This window comes from Helianthus annuus, chromosome 5, assembly GCF_002127325.2.
Source record: "Helianthus annuus cultivar XRQ/B chromosome 5, HanXRQr2.0-SUNRISE, whole genome shotgun sequence".
Classification (NCBI taxonomy): domain Eukaryota; kingdom Viridiplantae; phylum Streptophyta; class Magnoliopsida; order Asterales; family Asteraceae; genus Helianthus; species Helianthus annuus.
The window spans coordinates 166,476,487-166,499,392 of record NC_035437.2 but is presented as its reverse complement, the minus strand read 5'-3'; the positions used below and the strand labels follow the sequence as shown (position 1 = coordinate 166,499,392).

The window sequence follows — 22,906 nt, the reverse complement described above, 5'->3', positions numbered from 1 at the left end:
AGTTCAAGCTATCGCCAACCAAGCTCTGCTCCCTGCCCCTCAAGGCCAACAAGCAGCTCAAGCACCTGCAGCTAATGCTCGAGTCTGCTTTGCATGTGGTGACCCTAACCACTTTGCCAACAGATGCCCGAACAGGGTAGTCAAGCAAGAGCCCCAGCAGCAACAGCAACAACAGCAGCCTCAGCAACAGCAGCAAGCAGCCCATGCCCGAACCTTCAACATCAATGTCCTTTAGGCTCAGGCGGATAACAACGTGGTTAATGGTACGTTCCTTGTGAATGGTATTTATGCATCATGTTTGTTTGATACTGGATCCGATAACTGCTTTGTGTCGTTTGAATTCGAGAAGCTCCTTAGTCGTAAGCGCTCTTATCTATCCTCGTCATTCGAAGTCGAAGTTGCTACAGGAAGAACTATTGCCGTCAATTCAGTACTCCGTGATTGTACTCTCGAAACTCAACAATCACATCTTCCCAATCGACCTTATTCCGATGCAACTCGGAAGTTTTGACGTCATAATAGGCATGGACTTTCTTCGTGAAAACCATGCTGAAGTTGTGTGCTTTGAAAAGATGATTCGATTCTCGCTCGCGAATGGTGATCTCCTATATGTATACGGTGAAACAGCGTCGAAAGGTCTCAAGCTTATGTCGTGTATTCAAGCCAGTAAGTATCCCCGCAAGGAATACCGAGCCTTCCTGGATAACATCGTAGTAGCGGAGAAGGGAAAGAAAAAGAAAGTTGAAGTTAAAGATGTTCCAGTGGTTCGTGAATTTCCTCAGGTGTTCCCTGATGATCTTCCCGGACTACCACCGAGTTGTGATATCGACTTTCGTATCGACCTCATTCCTGGAGCTAACCCCATTGCCAAAGCCCCTTATCGACTCGCTCCATCCGAAATGCGAGAACTCTCAAACCAACTCCAGGAATTACTCGAAAAAGGCTTTATTCGCCCAAGCACCTCTCCTTGGGGCGCGCCAGTCCTTTTCGTCAAAGAGAAGGACGGGTCGTTTCGGATGTGCATCGACTATCGGGAATTGAATAAGCTAACCATCAAGAACCGATACCCCTTGCCCCGAATTGACAATTTGTTTGATCAACTACAAGGTGCAGCATGCTTCTCTAAGATCGATCTACGTTCAGGATACCATCAGCTACGGATTCAAGAGGAAGACATTCCTAAAACTGCTTTTCGGACCCGTTATGGCCATTACGAATTTGTTGTTATGCCCTTTGGTTTAACCAACGCACCCGCGGTTTTCGTGGATCAGATGAATCGCGTGTGTAAGCCATACCTTGACCGTTTCGTCATCGTGTTCATCGACGACGTCTTGATTTATTCCAAATCGAAAGCCGAACACGCGCAACATCTACGTTTGGTTCTCGAGTTACTCCAGGGGAACCAACTCTGTGCCAAATTCTCCATGTGCGAATTCTGGTTGGAGGAGGTTCAGTTTCTGGGTCACATAGTGAATAGTCGGGGTATCCATGTCGATCCTGCGAAGATTGAAGCCGTCAAAAGCTGGATTACGCCTAAGAACCCGTCGGAAGTTCATTCTTTTCTCGGACTAGCGGGCTATTATCGACGATTCATCGAAGGATTCTCCAAGATCGCTGTGCCGCTCACTGCTCTTACGCATAAGGACAAGCCTTTTGTGTGGGGAAACGCACAAGAGACTGCCTTTCAAACCCTCAAGCATATGTTGTGCAACGCACCGATTCTTACGCTGCCCGACGGAAGCGACAACTTCATTGTCTACTGTGATGCTTCTAACCTTGGTCTCGGCTGTGTTCTCATGCAGCGAGACAAGGTTATAGCCTACGCATCTCGTCAGCTCAAGATCCACGAGAAGAACTATACAACCCATTGTCACAGCCCCCGACCCGGTTTGACCCGTTTCAGGAGCCGCGGGACAGAAATCCCGTGGTATTTAATTTAGGCGACAGCGGAAGTCTTTTAAAACAGGATCTTTCAATATTAAAACTGCACGTTACATAATTTAGGGATAAAACCCTGTTATTTACAATAAGCTGATTTCACTGGGAAATCTTTATTTTTCAAAACATGTTTCTTTATTTATTTACATTGAGCCACTTCTCTAAGCTGGTAGTGCTCCACGGCACTTTTCTTAGCTCACAACAGATCACCTGAAACATGTTTGAAAAAGGTTTTGTCAGCGGGGAAATACTGAGTGAGTTCATTCAGGTTTTATAAAATGACCCTTAGTTATAAAATTACAGCATAAGAGCGATTACAATGGTTTATATCTTATATTTATCTGGCGTCGTGTCACAATGGTGACATGTCACAATGGTGACGATGGTCATACCACTATTAGGTCAATGAACCCAAATAGTGATGATTATCCCTAGTAGGTCAATGAACCTAACTGGGAGAAAATTAGTAATGTGCACAATACCCCACTAGCCAGTGATTCAAGATATCCACGACTTAGTCCCTGTAATTATAACTTTTGAAAATAATTTGGAGTATTGTAAAACAGTTGATAAAAAGAGAATGACTCACATTGCAGATTTAACGAGCAGTGTATAAGCCTACTGATTAGCCTTGATTAACCTAATTTAATTCACAATACACGCAATTGGGGTCAGTAACTAATACAGCAGTTACGTCAATTCACGAGATCAAACCCTCACAACGATTAACAAAGTGCAATACTTAACAATTCAACGGATTCACAACGAATAACAGAGCATAGTCCGAATTCGAACATCACTCAAATATTCAAGTCGAAATCACGATGAATAACAAAGTATAAGCTCAATTTGAGCAGCACTTAAACAATCGTTGGATAGTTTCAATCGATCGGACGTTGAATCGTAATAGCGATCGAGTTATTACCCTGATTGCGGCAGCGGTTCGTGCGGTGTGTGGTTTGTAGTAAACGATGTATAACTTCGTCTACGAAGTGAATTTTCTCATCGAATTAACGCCAAATTTCAAGTCCCAAACCCCCTATTTATACTGGATTTTTGCACCTCCCGCGTGTGGCGGAAGAATACGTGGCCTGTGCCGCGTATCGCCTGGGGTGACAAAGTAGGGTAGGGTAGGTTAGTCACCTGCCTAGCCTTGCTGAGTCGACAGTTTCGATAAATTCTACTTAGACAACGAATTCGAAGGAAAATCGTCAACTAGGTTTTACCCCCGCCTGAGTTTTAGGGGCCCTGATCCTGATCCGATTGTTCTGAAAATTTTAGGGTTTATGTAGAATTACTTGGGTTTCTCAATTAGGGTTTCCTTAATAGAAAGTTACCATACTAAGTATTGATTTTAGTGAGAGTTGTTACACCCATGACCTCGAGCTAGGCGCGGTTGTCTTTGCATTGAAGATTTGGCGACACTACCTGTATGGCACTAAGTGTACGATCTACACTGATCATAGGAGTTTACAACACATCTTTAATCAGAGAGAGCTTAATATGCGTCAACGCCGATGGGTAGAACTTCTCAACGATTATCACTGTGAGATTCGTTATCACCCAGGCAAGGCGAACGTGGTTGCTGACGCTCTCAGCAGAAAGAGTTACGTGCTTAGTACCCGAAACATCCAAGCCCAGCACAATCTCGAAACTCTCATTCGGGAAGCCCAACATGCTTGCTTTAACGAGCGTACATTGAAGAGAGAAAGAATCTATCACGATGGAGCTCAGTTGGTAAGCAAATCAGATGGGATATTCTATTATCTGGACCGAATCTGGATCCCTAAGCGGACCGATTTGCGAAAGATTATCATGAACGAAGCCCACAAATCCCGGTATTCTATTCATCCCGGCGCAGACAAGATGTACCAGGACCTGCGTTATAAGTACTGGTGGCCGGGTATGAAACGGGATATCGCTCTCTACGTTGGAAGCTGTTTAACTTGTGCAAGAGTCAAGGCTGAACATCAAAGACCTTCTGGCTTACTCGAACAACCGCCGATACCTATATGGAAGTGGGAGAGCATAGCTATGGATTTCATAACGAAACTCCCGCCCACGCCATCAGGTCACGACAGTATTTGGGTCATAGTCGATCGTCTAACGAAATCAGCCCACTTTTTGCCGATACGAGAAGACTACAAGGTGGAACGAGTAGCCCAAATCTACACCGACGAGATCATTCGTAATCATGGTACGCCTCGTGACATCATTTCAGATCGTGACGCTCGGTTCACTTCGCGATTGTGGGAAACGTTTCAAGCGGCCCTTGGTACGTCGCTTAATCTAAGTACTGCATTCCATCCTCAAACCAACGGACAGACTGAAAGAACGATCCGTACTCTTGAAGACATGCTCCGAGCGTGTGTTATAGATTTTGGTGGTAGTTGGAACAAACACCTGTCATTGGTCGAATTCTCATACAATAACAGCTATCATGCCAGCATTCAGATGGCACCTTTCGAGGCTTTGTATGGTAGAAGATGTCGATCGCCTATTGTGTGGCACGAGATCGGTCACTCACAATTAACCGGTCCCGAGATTCTACAAGAAACGACTGACAAAATCCACCAGATTAGAGACAACTTGGTGAAAGCTCGGAACAGACAGAAAAGTTACGCCGATAAAAGACGCAAGCCCCTTGAATTTGAAGTTGGTGACTACGTACTCCTAAAGGTATCACCTTGGAAGGGTGTATTCCGAATCGGCAAGAAAGGGAAACTAGCACCTCGATATGTTGGACCTTTTAGGATTCTGGAAAGAATCGGAAAAGTCGCCTACAGACTCGAATTATCGGAGGAACTTAGTAACGTCCACCCGACTTTCCACGTCTCTAACCTTCGAAAATGCCTTGCTGATCATGATCTAATCGTACCACTCGACGATCTTCAGGTCAACAAAACGTTACACTTCGTGGAAAAGCTTGTCAAAATCATGGATCGCCAAACCAAGCAACTCAGGCGCTCTCGCATCCCGATCGTGAAGGTCCGATGGGAAGGCAAACGAGGCGCGGAGTTCACTTGGGAACTCGAAAGCGACATGAAGGCCAAGTACCCGCAGTTGTTTAAATAAATAGATCTGAAGCATCAAATTGGTAAATCACGGTGTTGTGTAGCCTTCGAGCCTAATTTCGGGACGAAATTCCCTAAACAAGGGGAGGCTGTAACACCCCGTGTTTTCGAATGTCAAAGTCAAAGTCAAAGTCCAAGTCAACTTTGACTTTCTTTGACTGTAGATAGTCGATTTTATATTTTAGTTGTATTATGTGGAGTAAGTGTTGTAATCAGCCAGAATCGAAGTAATCGAATGTGTTTTAAAGCGAACCGATCTACGACTGTAAATGATAGGAAGTAACAATGCGATAAAGATAACTAATCAGTAATCAAACCGATCTAACAATCAATCGAATTCGAGACTCGAATTATGCGAATTGTGGTGTTGTTATACGTGTGTGTGCGCCTTATGTGTTACTTGTGCGTGTTTACTTTATGTCTGGTGTGGTATTCAAGCAAATCAATCAAAAATCGAATCGAAACTCGAAAAGCAATCGAACCCAATCGAAACCGACATCGAAACGTGACTTATAGGAGATTGTATGTTAGATATAGTAGTTGGGATTAAAAGTAATTTGACTAGGAACTCTATCGTATCCGTATCATCGTCTATCAAAATCGAAACGTCGAAAATCGTCGCAAAATACTCAAAGTGTGTGGTGGATCGAACAGGAAGCATCCTGATCGAACAGGCCAGCCGATCGGCTCGCATCCTGCCAGCCGATCGAGCAGCCCACTCGATCGGAGCTCCCAGCCGATCGGCTGCCACTTTCCTCTTTTGGAAGCCTATAAATAGGGCTGTCATTGTCATACTTTCCATTTTTGGAAAGCTCTGATCGGACCAGCTATCTTCTTCACCTTTTCTCAGATTTCTCTCAATCCCGGTAAGTTTTCACTCTAAATCTTGTACGTTTTTTTATCATTACTTGATTCTACACCTTTCTATCTTTCAAAACTTGGATTCTAACCGTGAAATCACCAAGATCTAAGTGTTCTTGGGTGATGTCATCATGGTGTTCTTGAAGAACATCATGTTTTGGCCTCATTCCACTATGATTAGCTTAGATCTAACCGATTTCCACATAAACAATGTCACAGCCCCCGATCCCTAGTTCCCGGGAACGGGCGGCCGTGAGCCAGTTTCGGTGGTATCACATTTATTTATCCAATTTGGCAGCGGAAATTTTCATCAGGACCGTAGTTAGGAAATATTTTAATCAGAGTAAACCACCATGTTTTATAACATTAAACATATGGGTAAAACCCAAGTTTTCAACACACACGTTTCATAGGAATAAATCCTATTTATTTGAATAAAAACATCCATTTTATTATTAGGTAACTTTATTGCCACTTTTTCAAGCCTCTAGTGCTGTCCAGCTGGCTTCTATTTGGCTTTCACATTTTGTTACCTGAAACGCGTTTTAAAAACATTTTGTCAGTGGGAAATACTGGTGAGTGATTCCCAGTTTAATCAAGTTTAAGTAAAAACCAATTTGCAGTATTGAGGGCACATCCGCAATTACATTTGTATCCAAGACATCACAATTAACATCAGTTGTACGGTCATACTCAACATATGGGATGTTACCACGCCAGTAACCCATTTTGTATACAAAACCCCAACATATCCACTATAATTGTATTCTTTACAAATACTCAATAACTGCTTTGTATATATTTAATTAAGTGAGGTTTTGTAAAAACAGTAAACAAAAAGGTTTCCAAAAAGTGAATCAACTCACATTGCTGTTTTAGGTTTTTCGTAAGGGTTTCCTGGAGATAATCTATAAATTACACAAATGCACGTGTGTTAGTATAATAACCCATTTTAACATTAGTAATACCCTCCCCGAGACGGCATTCCAACGACTACGTCGGGCAGAACCACGACAGTCGTTACGGAACCCTAGATCAATCGGGCAGCGTATCTAATACGTCTCCAGGGGTTATAATACTTACATCGTAGCAGAATCTCGCTATTTTAGGGGGTATAATGCCCGGGTATAGTAACGCCACTATAGAAATTTAAGAAAGAAAGAAAGAAATGAACGACGGAAACTGAAAGCCCGTTGCCTTCTTATATAGGGCTGTAATCGCGTCTCCACGCGGCCCGCGTGACATTTGGGCTGAGCTTACGCGACCCGCGTCAAAGCTGGGTCAACGCGTAGCTTGGCCCGGTTATCGTATAGCTTCGCCGTGTGTTGGGCCACGTGGCGGCCCAGGGCTGCGCCACAATCCAGATCGCTCGCGGCCCGCATTAACTTGGATGCACTTCTACGCGGCCCGCATGAACTAAAGATTTAAACGAAATCTGGTTATACTCTCGCGCGGCCCGCGTTAGGTTGAGGTGAGGTCCCATGCGGCCCGCCTCAACTTAGTTTTTATTGTTTTTATTTATATTATATGTTATTTTGTATTTTGGGCTCGGTTTTCACATACGGGGCACATATAAAGACACATTGAGATATTTAAAATATATTAGGGTGTTAGAAATATTATGAGGATGTCTGTTTTACCGAGGGTTGTTATATCCTCCCCACCTTGTTTTAGAGCTCGTCCTCGAGATCTACTGGAACAAGTGTGTATATTTCTTTTGCATTTCTGATTCAAGTTCCCATGTGTATTCAGGTCCTCTTTTGGAGTCCCACTTTACTTTGACCAGAACTAATCTCTTATGCTTGAGATTCTTAATTTTTCTATCTTTAATCTGTAGAGGCTTCTCTACAAATTTGAGTTGTTCATTAATCTCTATATCCTTGAGAGGTACTACGAGTGATTCATCAGCTAAACACTTTTTGAGATTAGATACATGAAACACATCATGTATTCCTGCCATTTCCCCTGGCAGTTGTAGCTGATAGGCTACCGGTCCTACTCTTTCAAGAATTTTGAAAGGTCCAATATACCTGGGACTAAGCTTTCCTCTCTTGATGAATCTTACTACTCCTTTCCAGGGAGAGACTTTCAATAATACTTTATCTCCCACTTGAAATTCTAATGGTTTGCGTCTGTTATCAGCATAGCTCTTTTGGCGATCACGTGCTGTTTTCAGTCGTTCCTTGACTTGAATGATTTTATCAGTTGTTTCTTGTACTATTTCGGGTCCAGATAATTGTTTTTCCCCAATTTCTGCCCAACAAACTGGGGTTCTGCACTTTCGTCCATAAAGTGCTTCGAATGGTGCAGCATTGATACTTGTGTGATAACTGTTATTATAAGAAAATTCTATTAAAGGTAAGTGTTCGTCCCAATTACCTCCAAAATCAATTATACAAGCTCTAAGCATGTCCTCCATTGTCTGAATTGTCCTTTCGCTTTGTCCGTCCGTTTGAGGATGATAAGCTGTGCTTAGATTTATCCTGGTTCCCATTGCTTTTTGGAAACTTGACCAAAAATGAGAGGTAAAACGGCTATCCCTATCAGAAACAATTGATAAAGGAATGCCATGTAAAGAAACGATTTCATTTACATATAATTTGGCTAATTGTTCCATACTAAAGGTTTCCTTCATTGGTAAGAAATGAGCTGACTTGGTTAACCTATCTACAATCACCCAGATTGTATCATTTCCTTTCCTTGTTTTAGGCAATTTGGTAACAAAATCCATTGTTATCAATTCCCATTTCCAAACTGGTATTTCTAATTGTTGTAACAAACCTGAGGGTTTCTGATGTTCAGCTTTAACTTGTAAGCAAGTTAAACATTTAGAAACATAAGCTGCTATATCCTTTTTCATTCCTATCCACCAGAAATTTTTCCTTGAATCCTGGTACATTTTATCACTTCCTGGATGCATCGTATATTTAGACTTATGGGCTTCTTCTAATATATGGTGACGTAAATTTCCTAATTTAGGTATCCACATTCTCTTTTTATGGAACCTCCAAATTCCATCTGTTCCTTGTTCTAATTCCTTAATCATTCCTTTTAATTTTTCAGTATCCTCCTTGATTACTGATTCTTGTGCTTTTCTAATCTGATTGGTTAAATCTACTTGTAGATTTAATTTAAGAGAACGTACCCTTTTTGGCTTTTCGTGATACTTTCGACTTAAAGCATCAGCCACCACATTGGCTTTTCCTGCATGATACTGGATATCACAATCATAATCACTAAGTAATTCCATCCAACGTCTCTGTCTCATATTCAATTCTTTTTGCCCGAATACATATCTTAAACTCTTATGATCTGTGAATATGGTAAACTTACTACCATAAAGATAATGTCTCCAAATCTTAAGGGCAAAAATTATGGCTCCTAATTCCAAATCATGGGTCGAATAATTTCCTTCATGACTCTTAAGCTGTCTAGATGCATAAGCTATAACCTTTTGACGTTGCATCAATACGCATCCATAACCTAACTTTGAAGCATCACAAAAGACTACAAAGTCTTCAGTTCCTTCTGGTAACGCTAGTATGGGTGTATGGGTTAATCTTTGTGTAAGGTCCGCTTTTCCGTAATAAAAATAAACTACTTATAAAAATAATTTAAGGACATCAACATACCAAATTTAATACATAACGAAATTCTTACAAAAATTGGGCGTGACCCGTTCGTAAAACGAGCATGCCCCCTGTTTTTAAGCTATTAAACTAACGACAATCTACGACCCATTTAACTTTAAACTTTCCAAAAACGAGGACAACAAGTTTTTAAGTGTATGACTTCTAACAAGATTAAACAAAATAAGAAGACATGGACCCAAAAAGTGTGCATATAACTAGCGGAAGCGCTTGGTATAATAAAGCATGGACACGTGCTCGCTCCATATCTCCAAATCGCCTAAAGTGGAGTTTTACCTACATTAACAACCAAATTTTAAAAGGTTAGTTATCACACTAGTTAAATCATAATTCTTTCGTTTTAACTCCATACATACAAGAACTTTCATTCTTTTACACATACGACTACCCAAGTAATTGGGTTTAGCATAAACACTCTCATTGAGAGTTAAGCATACACGTTCGACCCGTTTAATTGGGTTTGGCATAAACACTCTCATTGAGAGTTAAGCATACACATTCGACCCGTTTAATTGGGTTTGGCATAAACACTCTCATTGAGAGTTAAGCATACACATTCGACCCGTTTAATTGGGTTTGGCATAAACACTCTCATTGAGAGTTAAGCATACACATTCGACCCGTTTAATTGGGTTTGGCATAAACACTCTCATTGAGAGTTAAGCATACACATTCGACCCGTTTAATTGGGTTATTTGCTTTCAACATTACTCTTTATTCTATCCGCATAACGGATTAAGCTTTCAACATTCATTATGGCATTCGAAGCTACCCGTTCAAACGGATGGCATTCATCTCTACTTGACACGATTTAATTTTAAATCGGTCAAAATGTATAGCTTAACACACTTTCGTTAGCATGCCCAAATCCACATAGGATTTGTTATTTACTTGTTAATAACCACAATTGTCAAGCAAGGTTAGTTCTACATCAAGTTAAGTAAAAAGAGAATTTAACAAAGATTTGTATGCAACGGAACATACCTCGATCATGAGAGCCTTCCGACTTCTTAGAGCTTGAACCTTCTTCCTTTATGCCTATATTAACACATACATTCATTCGTTTAATACCCGAAATTTCTCTCTTTTATTTTCTAAATTACACATGATTGTTCATTCAAGCATTTCATCAAACACCTGGCGGGTTTCGCATTTTCGGGACATTTACTCATCTAACTAACATATATTTCTAAGCTAATTACTTCAATCGTTCAACAACAATCAATTAAGCTTTACTCCATATCATATTTTCTAGTGATTTCATATCATAAACAAGGTTATTCTTCAACATCACACACACACATACCAAAACTTGATCATTCTAACCCTAGTAACTTCTCATCAACTTGGGTCTTGGTTATTAACAATAAAATTGCTAGAAATCAGACATAATTCTAATCTTACGTCATAATCTTAACCGAATTTCATGAATTTCATAACATGCAATCAGATTTGATCAAGACCCATTTCCTACACTTAACTAAATCATAAAATTTAATCTTACCAATTCGAAGGACAGATGTAGGAGCCTTGAATTCGTTGTTTACACCTTTAATTTTCTCAAGATTTCACTTAATTCTTGTGAATTTGGTGAACTAGGGTTCATCCTCTTGCTTCCCCCCTTGTTTGTTCGACCAGAACACCCACACACACGAATTGTGTGTGGGTTTTTGTCTTTTGTTATTTAGTAGCCTAGCTTTTTGGGTATTTACAACTTTAGTCCCTATATTTCATTTACTTATAAATTTTAAATACTATCCCATTTACTTCCACATTTTATCCTAAGTGAAACAGACATTTTTGGGGTGTTACAAGTCCACCCCCCTTAAAAGAGGTTTCGTCCCCGAAACCCTTCTCATTCCAACTAGACCACTTCTATTCTTACTTTTTCATCTATTCGCTCACACTGCTTAATATAACATGGACGCATTCTGAATCTTGGCAAGTGTTTCATTTATGCATAAACGTATTTGTACGCATTGTCCCTCCGTTCTTAACTCAAACAATTTACTTTCATAATCACATATAAGTCAGAATCTGATCCAGAGCTCTTATTAGTGTCGTTTTCACTTTATAATACTAGTTCCTAACATACATCATCACTAGCGGTTCGTTCATTGAAATTTATTCCAAATACATACTATTTGTCGTACAAGCTTATGCTTGCGGCTTGTTTCTATCCTTCTAAATAAGCGTAACATATTCATACATCTACTAATATAAATAAATCGATTTATTTTATTCTATACACGAATCATGTACGCTATAATTCATTATTGTAATCATAAGCAACCCCATCATCCCATTACTAACGTTCTTCCAATTACTTTCTTGCTCATATGAGGGATTAGCACAACATTATACGTATACTATAGACATTCACTGACTTAGTGGTACTAATACAAAGCTACCCACTTCCTAATTACTCTTTCATACTTAATACGAGTATAGGGCATCATTCTACGGTTACCACCGTCACTTGAACTAATTACAAGTTTGAGTTTAGTCTTGAATTTAATCATTCGCACACTTTATTATTAGCCCCTTGCATGAACTACTTATGATAACAACTATGTATGTTGTGTACGAGCACCATACTAGCGTTTAACCAATTCAGCTCAAACTTTCATTTGAGGCCTTTAATTCTCCCTCTTACTAACATTCATACCTTCTGACGCTGACCATTACAGGTCGATCACTGTATGGCATACCATAATTATTCTACCGTTCATTCTGTTCACATTTACAGATAAATCTTCGGATTCTTGATCATAACTAAGAATTAAACATTTTACTAACCTCGCTTTCAATGTATAAGTCGGTTATCCGTGTGCCGGATCGATCCGCTTCTTTATATGTGCCTTCCATACCAGAATTGGTACCATTTATTCATGAGATATGCTCTCACTCATGGCCATCCTCCCACTAGCTTCAATACTATCATTTCACTAAGAATTCCATCATATGTATCTATAAATAAATAGTCAGCACATAACCTTTCATAATTGTGTCCTACAGGGTGTTTGTTTGCCTATTGTATCTTTCAAAATTTTCTTACGTACATGCTAAACATATCATACATTCCATTTTTTTTACATACAATCCTTTCTTTTTATTGGTTATTTCTCCAACTTTCGCGGTCTGACCTTTCAAGGCCAGACTAACACCCCCTTTCCTATTGTGGTTGCATCGAGGTACACATTCGTACCTTATACTCGCATAATTGCAAGGACTTCATTTATTTCGTTTGACTTTTCAGAAGTCTAATTGTAAATGCATTCTTACATATGGGTATCAGTTGTCCTATTCTGACACATTATTCTTTAGTCGAGCCCTAAGCTCTCATTAAAAATATGATCTTTTTATACGTACCTGATGCGGATCAAAACCCTTGACTCGTTATTTATACTTTGCGACGGTTAATGCATTCTAAACTGTGACAATGCATGCCCATACATTATGCTCACCTATAAGCAATAAACTTGACAAACCGAACATTAAATACCGGGTTCAAACGGCGATCGCCATTTGACCCGTATAACTTATTTGAGTTTGGTACTTACTTTTTATTCTCACTTGTTCAATTCGTCTTCACTTACGGATTCGAACTTTTAATTTATTACCTTTCATTCTTACCAGTTTGAATTCGTTTCTCGGATTCTAGCATTTTCATCTGTACTTTTCTTTCTTCTACAATTTGACCTTTTAAAATTAATTACACTTAGTACTTATTGTATATAAGTATCGTTGTACGCGTTGTACTTACTTTCAATTCGAACACATTTACCAAAATGTCTTTAGCTAACATCCCAACTAATATTCTTTCCATACCTTTCATCAACATTGCCAAGTTTTCATTCCCTCCTTAAAACTTTTCAACTAAAATTTATGACCGATTTATCCTTATAATGAGGTCTTATCGGTTTAACATTATGCCAACAATTTCAACGAAACGTACCATAACATTTCTAATTTATTTATACATTTCACTTTGCTTTCGAATATGCAAACATGTATACACCTTCATGTAGATAAATTTGAAGTGATTGCAAGATCACTTACCTTTAGTGTTCACGTTCATGCTTGCCTCATCGTTTCCTCCTACCCTGTTTGCCATCCATACTTGAATCAACTGACGAGATTTCCATCCTTACATATTATTACATTCGTAACATCATTAGCTTATGTGAGCATACATACAACTATTCATTTTCTTTCTATTCACACGTTAATTGACTTTCGTTAGTCAAATTTCGTATAAACGAGACATTTATTAATAGCTATCTCATTTCAAATCCATACAACTAATCTATCATCAAGCATAACACGTAAATCACTTAATACATAATACATTAACTCTTTACTTTAGCATTTGTGTCTGATGACCATTTCATGATATCCCTATACACTGTTGACTTTTAGATAGTCAACTGTCTTGCTTACACACTTCAAACTTTTGAACACGTAATCATCTAAATATGATAGACCGTAATATTAATATTCTTCGTATTTCATACATACAATTTACGTAATCCTCCAAACAATACACATATATGCATTCACTTTCACGTAATTTCACGCACTTTCACATGCTAATGGCTAATGCTTCATGATTCTACAAATAGTAAATATCATTCAAGTTAACTGTATAACATAATTCCAACGTACCCTTTACTAATAAGCTCGTACGATTCACAATTAGCACATATTCGCCTCTTAATCGTAACAAGGCAAATCACTAAATACACATCAGCATCACACCATTCAAGTACAAGGTACAAGCCTCTAATGCATAATTCTGATCAAAGCATACGTTCATCTGAATTTTCACACAAATTCCATCTAACTCACATTCTTCAAATTATTTTCACCACTAATCTCATCATTCATTTCATTATTTATTTATTTATTTATTTTTTATATTCATTTATTAAAAATTTCGGCTCCTTCACATATCCAAATACCTTAGTCTATATTTACTTCCTTCATTATTCATTATCATACGTTTCCAACTCCACTTTATACCTTCGTCATTCATTTCATGCCATTCCATACGTTACATTTGACTTTCGTAAATTTTACTTTATCGTCAACAATCTACCTAACTTTACATAACTTATTATATCTTCTAATAACTTGACAAAAGCATAAAACGGGCATTTCTAAGAAGTATGGGAACTTAAATTATAGTTCACGAGCTTTCAACACAGTTCACATTTCCGTCCTTGATTACTAGATTCGTAATCATGCATATCAATGTTAACTTTCTAAGTTCTCATCATTCATTTCATACCTTTGTACACATCACATTCATCTTTATAATTTTTTTTTCTTTTTTTTTTCAATACTATCATTCATTCTACCCTTACATACTTGTTTTGCCTCATAAAAGACTTAACGGGACCGTGAATAAGGCTTTCGAGAAGTGTATATAGCTAATTATGAAAAATATGGAAGTTTTAACGGGCTGCCTTTACACAACATCATATTTTGCGTTTATTACGAATCATAAACCTTTTAATATATCATACACTTCTACTCTCGATTACCGTTTACGTAATCGAGCATTTAAATTTTTTAACTTCCTAAACTCCATCATTCATTTCATGTTAATCGTTACACTACCTTCAATTCCTAAGAATTCTTTTCATTGCGATCTCAAGTGGTGATTATAGGAACTTAGTTATGCTTAATAAGTCTTTACCTCATCATTTTATAGGTCATCTAGTAGATCGGAAACTCCAATTTCGAAGAACAAACAAAACAGCGTTTTTTTTTTTCTGCTTGACGTCGGCGACGGGTAGGGTGCCCGTCGGTGACGGGTTCAAAATAGTGGCGTCGGCCACATTCTCCCGTAGACAGGCGACTAAGGCGTCGGCCCAAAGGAGGGGGGCGTCGGCGACGGGTGTCCAGCCGTCGGCGACGGCCTGCCATTTGTTGATTCGCTGCTGCTTCTATTTTAAGTGTTTTAACTCTTTCTCGGGTCCGTTTCCAGCCGTGCGGTCCCTAGAACTCATCATTTTACCCTCCATATTTACCCCTTCGCATACTTAACTTAACTTAACTTAACTTAACTTAACTTAACTTAACTTAACTTAACTTTACAAGCACATTACACATACTTGCGTTCACTAAAAACTTAAATTGTTACCTCATTGGCGATCTTGGAGCGAGCACACTTCCGAATGAGCCGTCGGTTTGAGTTCAAGCATCGCGTTAAAAGCTCGAATCCCTCAAACCTAGGCTCTGATACCAACTTGTAAGGTCCGCTTTTCCGTAATAAAAATAAACTACTTATAAAAATAATTTAAGGACATCAACATACCAAATTTAATACATAACGAAATTCTTACAAAAATTGGGCATGACCCGTTCGTAAAACGAGCATGCCCCCTGTTTTTAAGCTATTAAACTAACGACAATCTACGACCCATTTAACTTTAAACTTTCCAAAAACGAGGACAACAAGTTTTTAAGTGTGTGACTTCTAACAAGATTAAACAAAATAAGAAGACATGGACCCAAAAAGTGTGCATATAACTAGCGGAAGCGCTTGGTATAATAAAGCATGGACACGTGCTCGCTCCATATCTCCAAATCGCCTAAAGTGGAGTTTTACCTACATTAACAACCAAATTTTAAAAGGTTAGTTATCACACTAGTTAAATCATAATTCTTTCGTTTTAACTCCATACATACAAGAACTTTCATTCTTTTACGCATACGACTACCCAAGTAATTGGGTTTAGCATAAACACTCTCATTGAGAGTTAAGCATACACGTTCGACCCGTTTAATTGGGTTTGGCATAAACACTCTCATTGAGAGTTAAGCATACACATTTGACCCGTTTAATTGGGTTTGGCATAAACACTCTCATTGAGAGTTAAGCATACACATTCGACCCGTTTAATTGGGTTTGGCATAAACACTCTCATTGAGAGTTAAGCATACACATTCGACCCGTTTAATTGGGTTTGGCATAAACACTCTCATTGAGAGTTAAGCATACACATTCGATCCGTTTAATTGGGTTATTTGCTTTCAACATTACTCTTTATTCTATCCGCATAACGGATTAAGCTTTCAACATTCATTATGGCATTCGAAGCTACCCGTTCAAACGGATGGCATTCATCTCTACTTGACACGATTTAATTTTAAATCGGTCAAAATGTATAGCTTAACACACTTTCGTTAGCATGCCCAAATCCACATAGGATTTGTTATTTACTTGTTAATAACCACAATTGTCAAGCAAGGTTAGTTCTACATCAAGTTAAGTAAAAAGAGAATTTAACAAAGATTTGTATGCAACGGAACATACCTCGATCATGAGAGCCTTCCGACTTCTTAGAGCTTGAACCTTCTTCCTTTATGCCTATTTAACACATACATTCATTCGTTTAATACCCGAAATTTCTCTCTTTTATTTTCTAAATTACACATGATTGTTCATTCAAGCATTTCATCAAACACCTGGCGGGTTTCGCATTTTCGGGACATTTACTCATCTAACTAACATATATTTCTAAGCTAATTACTTCAATCGTTCAACAACAATCAATTAAGCTTTACTCCATATCATATTTTCTAGTGATTTCATATCCTAAACAAGGTTATTCTTTAACATCACACACACACATACCAAAACTTGATCATTCTAACCCTAGTAACTTCTCATCAACTTGGGTCTTGGCTATTAACAATAAAATTGCTAGAAATCAGACATAATTCTAATCTTACGTCATAATCTTAACCGAATTTCATGAATTTCATAACATGCAATCAGATTTGATCAAGACCCATTTCCTACACTTAACTAAATCATAAAATTTAATCTTACCAATTCGAAGGACAGATGTAGGAGCCTTGAATTCGTTGTTTACACCTTTAATTTTCTCAAGATTTCACTTAATTCTTGTGAATTTGGTGAACTAGGGTTCATCCTCTTGCTTCCCCCCTTGTTTGTTCGACCAGAACACCCACACACACGAATTGTGTGTGGGTTTTTGTCTTTTGTTATTTAGTAGCCTAGCTTTTTGGGTATTTACAACTTTAGTCCCTATATTTCATTTACTTATAAATTTTAAATACTATCCCATTTACTTCCACATTTTATCCTAAGTGAAACAGACATTTTTGGGGTGTTACACTTTGCTTAAGAATTCTAAAGGCTTCTTCTTGTTTTGGTCCCCATTCAAACTTAACAGATTTACAGGTTAACTTAGTTTAAGGAATGGCTATTCTAGAAAAATCTCGGATAAATCTTCTATAATAACCGGCCAATCCTAAGAAACTTCTAACTTCAGTTGGTGACTCTGGGGTTTTCCATTTGGTAATTGCCTCGATTTTTGTTGGGTCTACATGAATTCCTTCATGGTTAACTAAATGTCCGAGAAATTGTACCTGTTCTAACCAAAACTCACACTTAAAAAATTTAGCATAAAGCTTTTCCTTTCTTAATAGACTTAAAAGTAAGTGCAAGTGCTTTGCATGCTCTTCTTTACTTTTAGAGTAAATTAGAATATCATCTATGAAAACAATTATGAATTTATCCAAATATGGCTTACATATTCGGTTCATCATGTCCATAAATGCGGCTGGGGCATTGGTTAAACCAAATGGCATGACAGTAAATTCATAATGACCATACCTTGTTCTGAATGCGGTTTTAGGAATATCCTCTTCCTGTACCTTTAATTGATGATATCCTGATCTTAAATCGATTTTAGAGAAAAATCGAGCTCCTTGAAGTTGATCAAACAAATCATCGATCCTCGGTAATGGGTACCGATTCTTAATCGTGACTTTGTTCAATTCACGGTAGTCAATGCACATACGCATTGATCCGTCCTTCTTTTTAACAAATAAAATCGGCGTTCCCCATGGCGATGAACTTGGCTGTATAAATCCTTTCTCCAACAATTCGTCTAATTGTTTCTTTAGTTCTTACATTTCAGCGGGTGCCAAACGGTAAGGTGCTTTGGCAATCGGTGCTGTCCCTGGTAATAGGTGAATTCTGAATTCAACTTCCCTGTCTGGCGGTGGTCCTGGCAATTCTTCTGGAAAGACATCTGAAAATTGGGACACTACTGGAATGTCTTTTAATTCTTTTCCTTTAGTGTTAGTGATTATAGAAATCAAATACACTATAGATCCTTTCCTTATACAACTTGCAGTTTTCATTACAGAGATGAATTTAGTGGATCTAGATGGTTTATCTCCTTTAATTGTGATCTTTTCACCTCTTGGTGATTTTATCTGTATTAACTTTTGATCACATAAGATATTTGCTTTATTGGCTATTAACCAATCCATTCCTAATACGACATCAAATCCTACCAAATTCATTGGGTAAAGGTTTGCAATAAATTTTTGATTAAAAATTTCTATTCTTGCTCCTTGCAAGATTTCAGAAATCTTAATGGTTTCTCCATTTGCTGTTTCTACTAGACATTCTTGTGGTAGTTTAGTTAATGATTGATTTAGGAGTTTGCAAAATGAAGTATTAATAAAACTTTGGTTGGCACTAGAGTCAAATAATACTTTAGCAAAAATATCATTAACTAAAAACGTACCAGCAATGACGTCCGGAATTAGTCTAGCTTCGTCTGCAGTTAGCACGAATGCTCTAGCATTTTTAGGATTTTTGTTGGTTGCAGCTGGAGCCAATTTCGGACAGTTTTTCCTAATGTGACCTTTTTCTCCACAATTGAAACACATTCCATTACTGGATTTCTTCTTGCAATTCTCTTCCTTGTGTCCTGGGGCCTTGCAAAAATTACAGTAAGTAGAGCATCTTTCAGAATGCTTCTTTCTGCAGGCTTTGCAGTAGGGTGCAGAGGTAGAACCTACATTCCTACGATTGGAATTCCCAGAACGGAATTCTTGAGTAAGCCTTTGGGTTAGGTTTCTCCTCTGGTCTTCTTCTCTAGTACGGATTAACTCATATGTCAAGGTATTGGCTAGTTCTACAGCTTCCTCTATGGTTTGGGGTCTAGCTGCCTTGACTACATGTCTAATCTCTCCAATTAATCCCCAGATATAACGGGAGATTAATACCGGTTCAGGTGATGCAAGGGTAGGTACTATCCTAGCATATTCAAAGAATGTGGTAGTGTAACCCTTACTGTCTACTCCGGTCATTCTTAGATTTAGAAACTTATTTGCTATTTGTTCCTTTTCATTGGGAGGGCAGAATTTCCTTTCTACCATATTCTTAAATTCCTCCCATTCCATGTTATAAATCCTATCACTTCCTCTTGACTGGAGGATAGTGTTCCACCATTCTAAGGCTGCATTTTTAAACAGATTTGAAGCAAACATTATCTTATCTTCTTCAGCACATTAGCTTATTTTTAAAACAGCCTCAGTTTTCTCTATCCAGCGTAGAGCTGCAATGGGTCCTTCATTGCCCGAGAATTCTATTGGTTTACAGGACCAGAATTCCTTGTAAGAACAACCATATGGCATGGTTCTTCTTCTTTTGGGAATGGGCGCTTGAAGTACGGGTCCATTGTTCACGCTGTGTTCCGGTTCACTTGGTCGTTTACTGCCATGCTTACTTTTATTATTCGCTTCTTGAACCGTTTGAATAATAAATGGCATTGCATCAATAATTCCTTGTGCCACTATATGTTGAACGGCACTATTATCCATTTGGTTTCCATTGTTATTGTTGTCCGGATTCTCATTAACCACGTTAATGTTACTCTGGTTATCGTTATTCAGATTATCTTGATTTCCTTCGTCGGCCATCTGAATTTTAAACATTTACCAAATATTAATATCACAATTAATATTTGAATATAGCCAATCACATGACACGCACGTTTAACCAAAAACGTCGAGCATTGCGACTTTTACTCTATTTATATAGTGTGCATCATTACACACTAGTACTGAAATTTAAATTACAATACCGGCTGAAATGTAAAGCTACAATACTAATAATAAGCATCCGTAGTTTTTTTTTTTCTAACACATACACACATATATTATTTTATTATTATTATTATTACTGTTTCTACCATCACCTTCACTGATATGGATTCATCCAAAAATCCATATTACGCTCATCGTATTTCCATACGAGGCGTTCTCCCACCTGTCGCATACGATCACTGCTTTCTAAAATTTCCTCCCCAAAAGTCCTAAGTTCCTGGACATTTTCTGCACTCATTGGGGGTGCAGGTTCTAGGACTGGGTTTGGAAACTGAGGTACGGGTTCCTGATACGGAGGCATAGGGGCCTGGTACGGGTATGGATTCTCTAAAATTTCCCTAACATATGCATCACTAATGTTGTAGGGATCTTGAGGATCTAACCCTGGATAAGCTCCTAAGTTGGGCATTGGCACATTTTCCTGTATTGGGTTTTGTTGTACGTAGTCCCTAACATCGTCCCACCAGGGGTCGTAATTGTTTGGGTCTAGAGGATCAGGTGCAGGTACCCTAGGTATCTCCTCCGGGTTGTAATCAGGCATTTCTATCTGGTCTTCTACTTCCATGGGTTGGTCAGGATTTTGTGGTTGTGGTGCTAGCATTTGTTCCAGGTTTGGGTCAGCAGCAGTGGTTGCTAAAATATGGATATTAGCGATACCCCTATTGAGCATGTCCTGATTATAAGCATCAGTTTCTCTTTTTGCTGCGGCTAACACTCGCTGTTCCTGCAACTTTTTCATTCTTTTCCTACGCTCGTGCGCTCCCCTACTGAACCATCCCCTCTTTTTATGAGGAAATGGCTCTTCAGACTGAGCCTTAAACACAAAGATCCCTTCTTCTGTGTCAGCAGAATACCCTGAGAGGGCAGGCTGAGAAGAGGAGGTGCCTTCGCTCCTAGGCGAACCAGACAGTTGACGATAGGCGTCAGAAGGTCCTTGGTCACTCATACTGTAAACTAACAAATAGTCAGATAACACATAGCAAGAAATACAATTATACACGTATTTCCATAGTTTATTTCCTAACAATTTGAATTTTGATGTCAGCAGAACACTTCTGTGGCTGAAACAGTGGCATAGCTCTGATACCACCTTCTGTCACAGCCCCCGATCCCTAGTTCCCGGGAACGGGCGGCCGTGAGCCAGTTTCGGTGGTATCACATTTATTTATCCAATTTGGCAGCGGAAATTTTCATCAGGACCGTAGTTAGGAAATATTTTAAAAAGAGTAAACCACCATGTTTTATAACATTAAACATATGGGTAAAACCCAAGTTTTCAACACACACGTTTCATAGGAATAAATCCTATTTATTTGAATAAAAACATCCATTTTATTATTAGGTAACTTTATTGCCACTTTTCCAAGCCTCCAGTGCTGTCCAGCTGGCTTCTATTTGGCTTTCACATTTTGTTACCTGAAACGCGTTTTAAAAACATTTTGTCAGTGGGAAATACTGGTGAGTGATTCCCAGTTTAATCAAGTTTAAGTAAAAACTAATTTGCAGTATTGAGGGTACATCCGTAATTACATTTGTATCCAAGAAATCACAATTAACATCAGTGGTACGGTCATACTCAACATATGGGATGTTACCACGCCAGTAACCCATTTTGTATACAAAACCCCAACATATCCACTATAATTGTATTCTTTACAAATACTCAATAACTGCTTTGTATATATTTAATTAAGTGAGGTTTTGTAAAAACAGTAAACAAAAAGGTTTACAAAAAGTGAATCAACTCACATTGCTGTTTTAGGTTTTTCATAAGGGTTTCCTAGAGATAATCTATAAATTACACAAATGCACGTGTGTTAGTATAATCACCCATTTTAACATTAGTAATACCCTCCCCGAGACGGCATTCCAACGACTACGTCGGGCAGAACCACGACAGTCGTTACGGAACCCTAGATCAATCGGGCAGCGTATCTAATACGTCTCCAGGGGTTATAATACTTACATCGTAGCAGAATCTCGCTATTTTAGGGGGTATAATGCCCGGGTATAGTAACGCCACTATAGAAATTTAAGAAAGAAAGAAAGAAATGAACGACGGAAACTGAAAGCCCGTTGCCTTCTTATATAGGGCTGTAATCGCGTCTCCACGGGGCCCGCGTGACATTTGGGCTGAGCTTACGCGGCCCGCGTCAAAGCTGGGTCAACGCGTAGCTTGGCCCGATCATCGTATAGCTTCGCCGTGTGTTGGGCCACGTGGCGGCCCAGGGCTGCGCCACAATCCAGATCGCTCGCGGCCCGCATTAACTTGGATGCACTTCTACGCGGCCCGCATGAACTAAAGATTTAAACGAAATCTGGTTATACTCTCGCGCGGCCCGCGTTAGGTTGAGGTGAGGTCCCATGCGGCCCGCCTCAACTTAGTTTTTATTGTTTTTATTTATATTATATGTTATTTTGTATTTTGGGCTCGGT

The 22,906-nt window shown here is 38.8% G+C and overlaps 1 long non-coding RNA gene across 1 annotated transcript; it reads right to left on the bottom strand.

The window, feature by feature from the left end:
* Positions 1 to 9,486: 9,486 nt before the first annotated feature.
* On the bottom strand, positions 9,487 to 17,504 carry LOC110939342. The gene is made up of 5 exons (XR_002592183.2): positions 17,370 to 17,504; positions 16,851 to 16,904; positions 13,586 to 13,672; positions 10,508 to 10,561; positions 9,487 to 9,799 (listed from the first exon to the last, which is right to left on the bottom strand). It is a non-coding gene; the product is annotated as an uncharacterized LOC110939342 (long non-coding RNA).
* Positions 17,505 to 22,906: the final 5,402 nt, after the last annotated feature.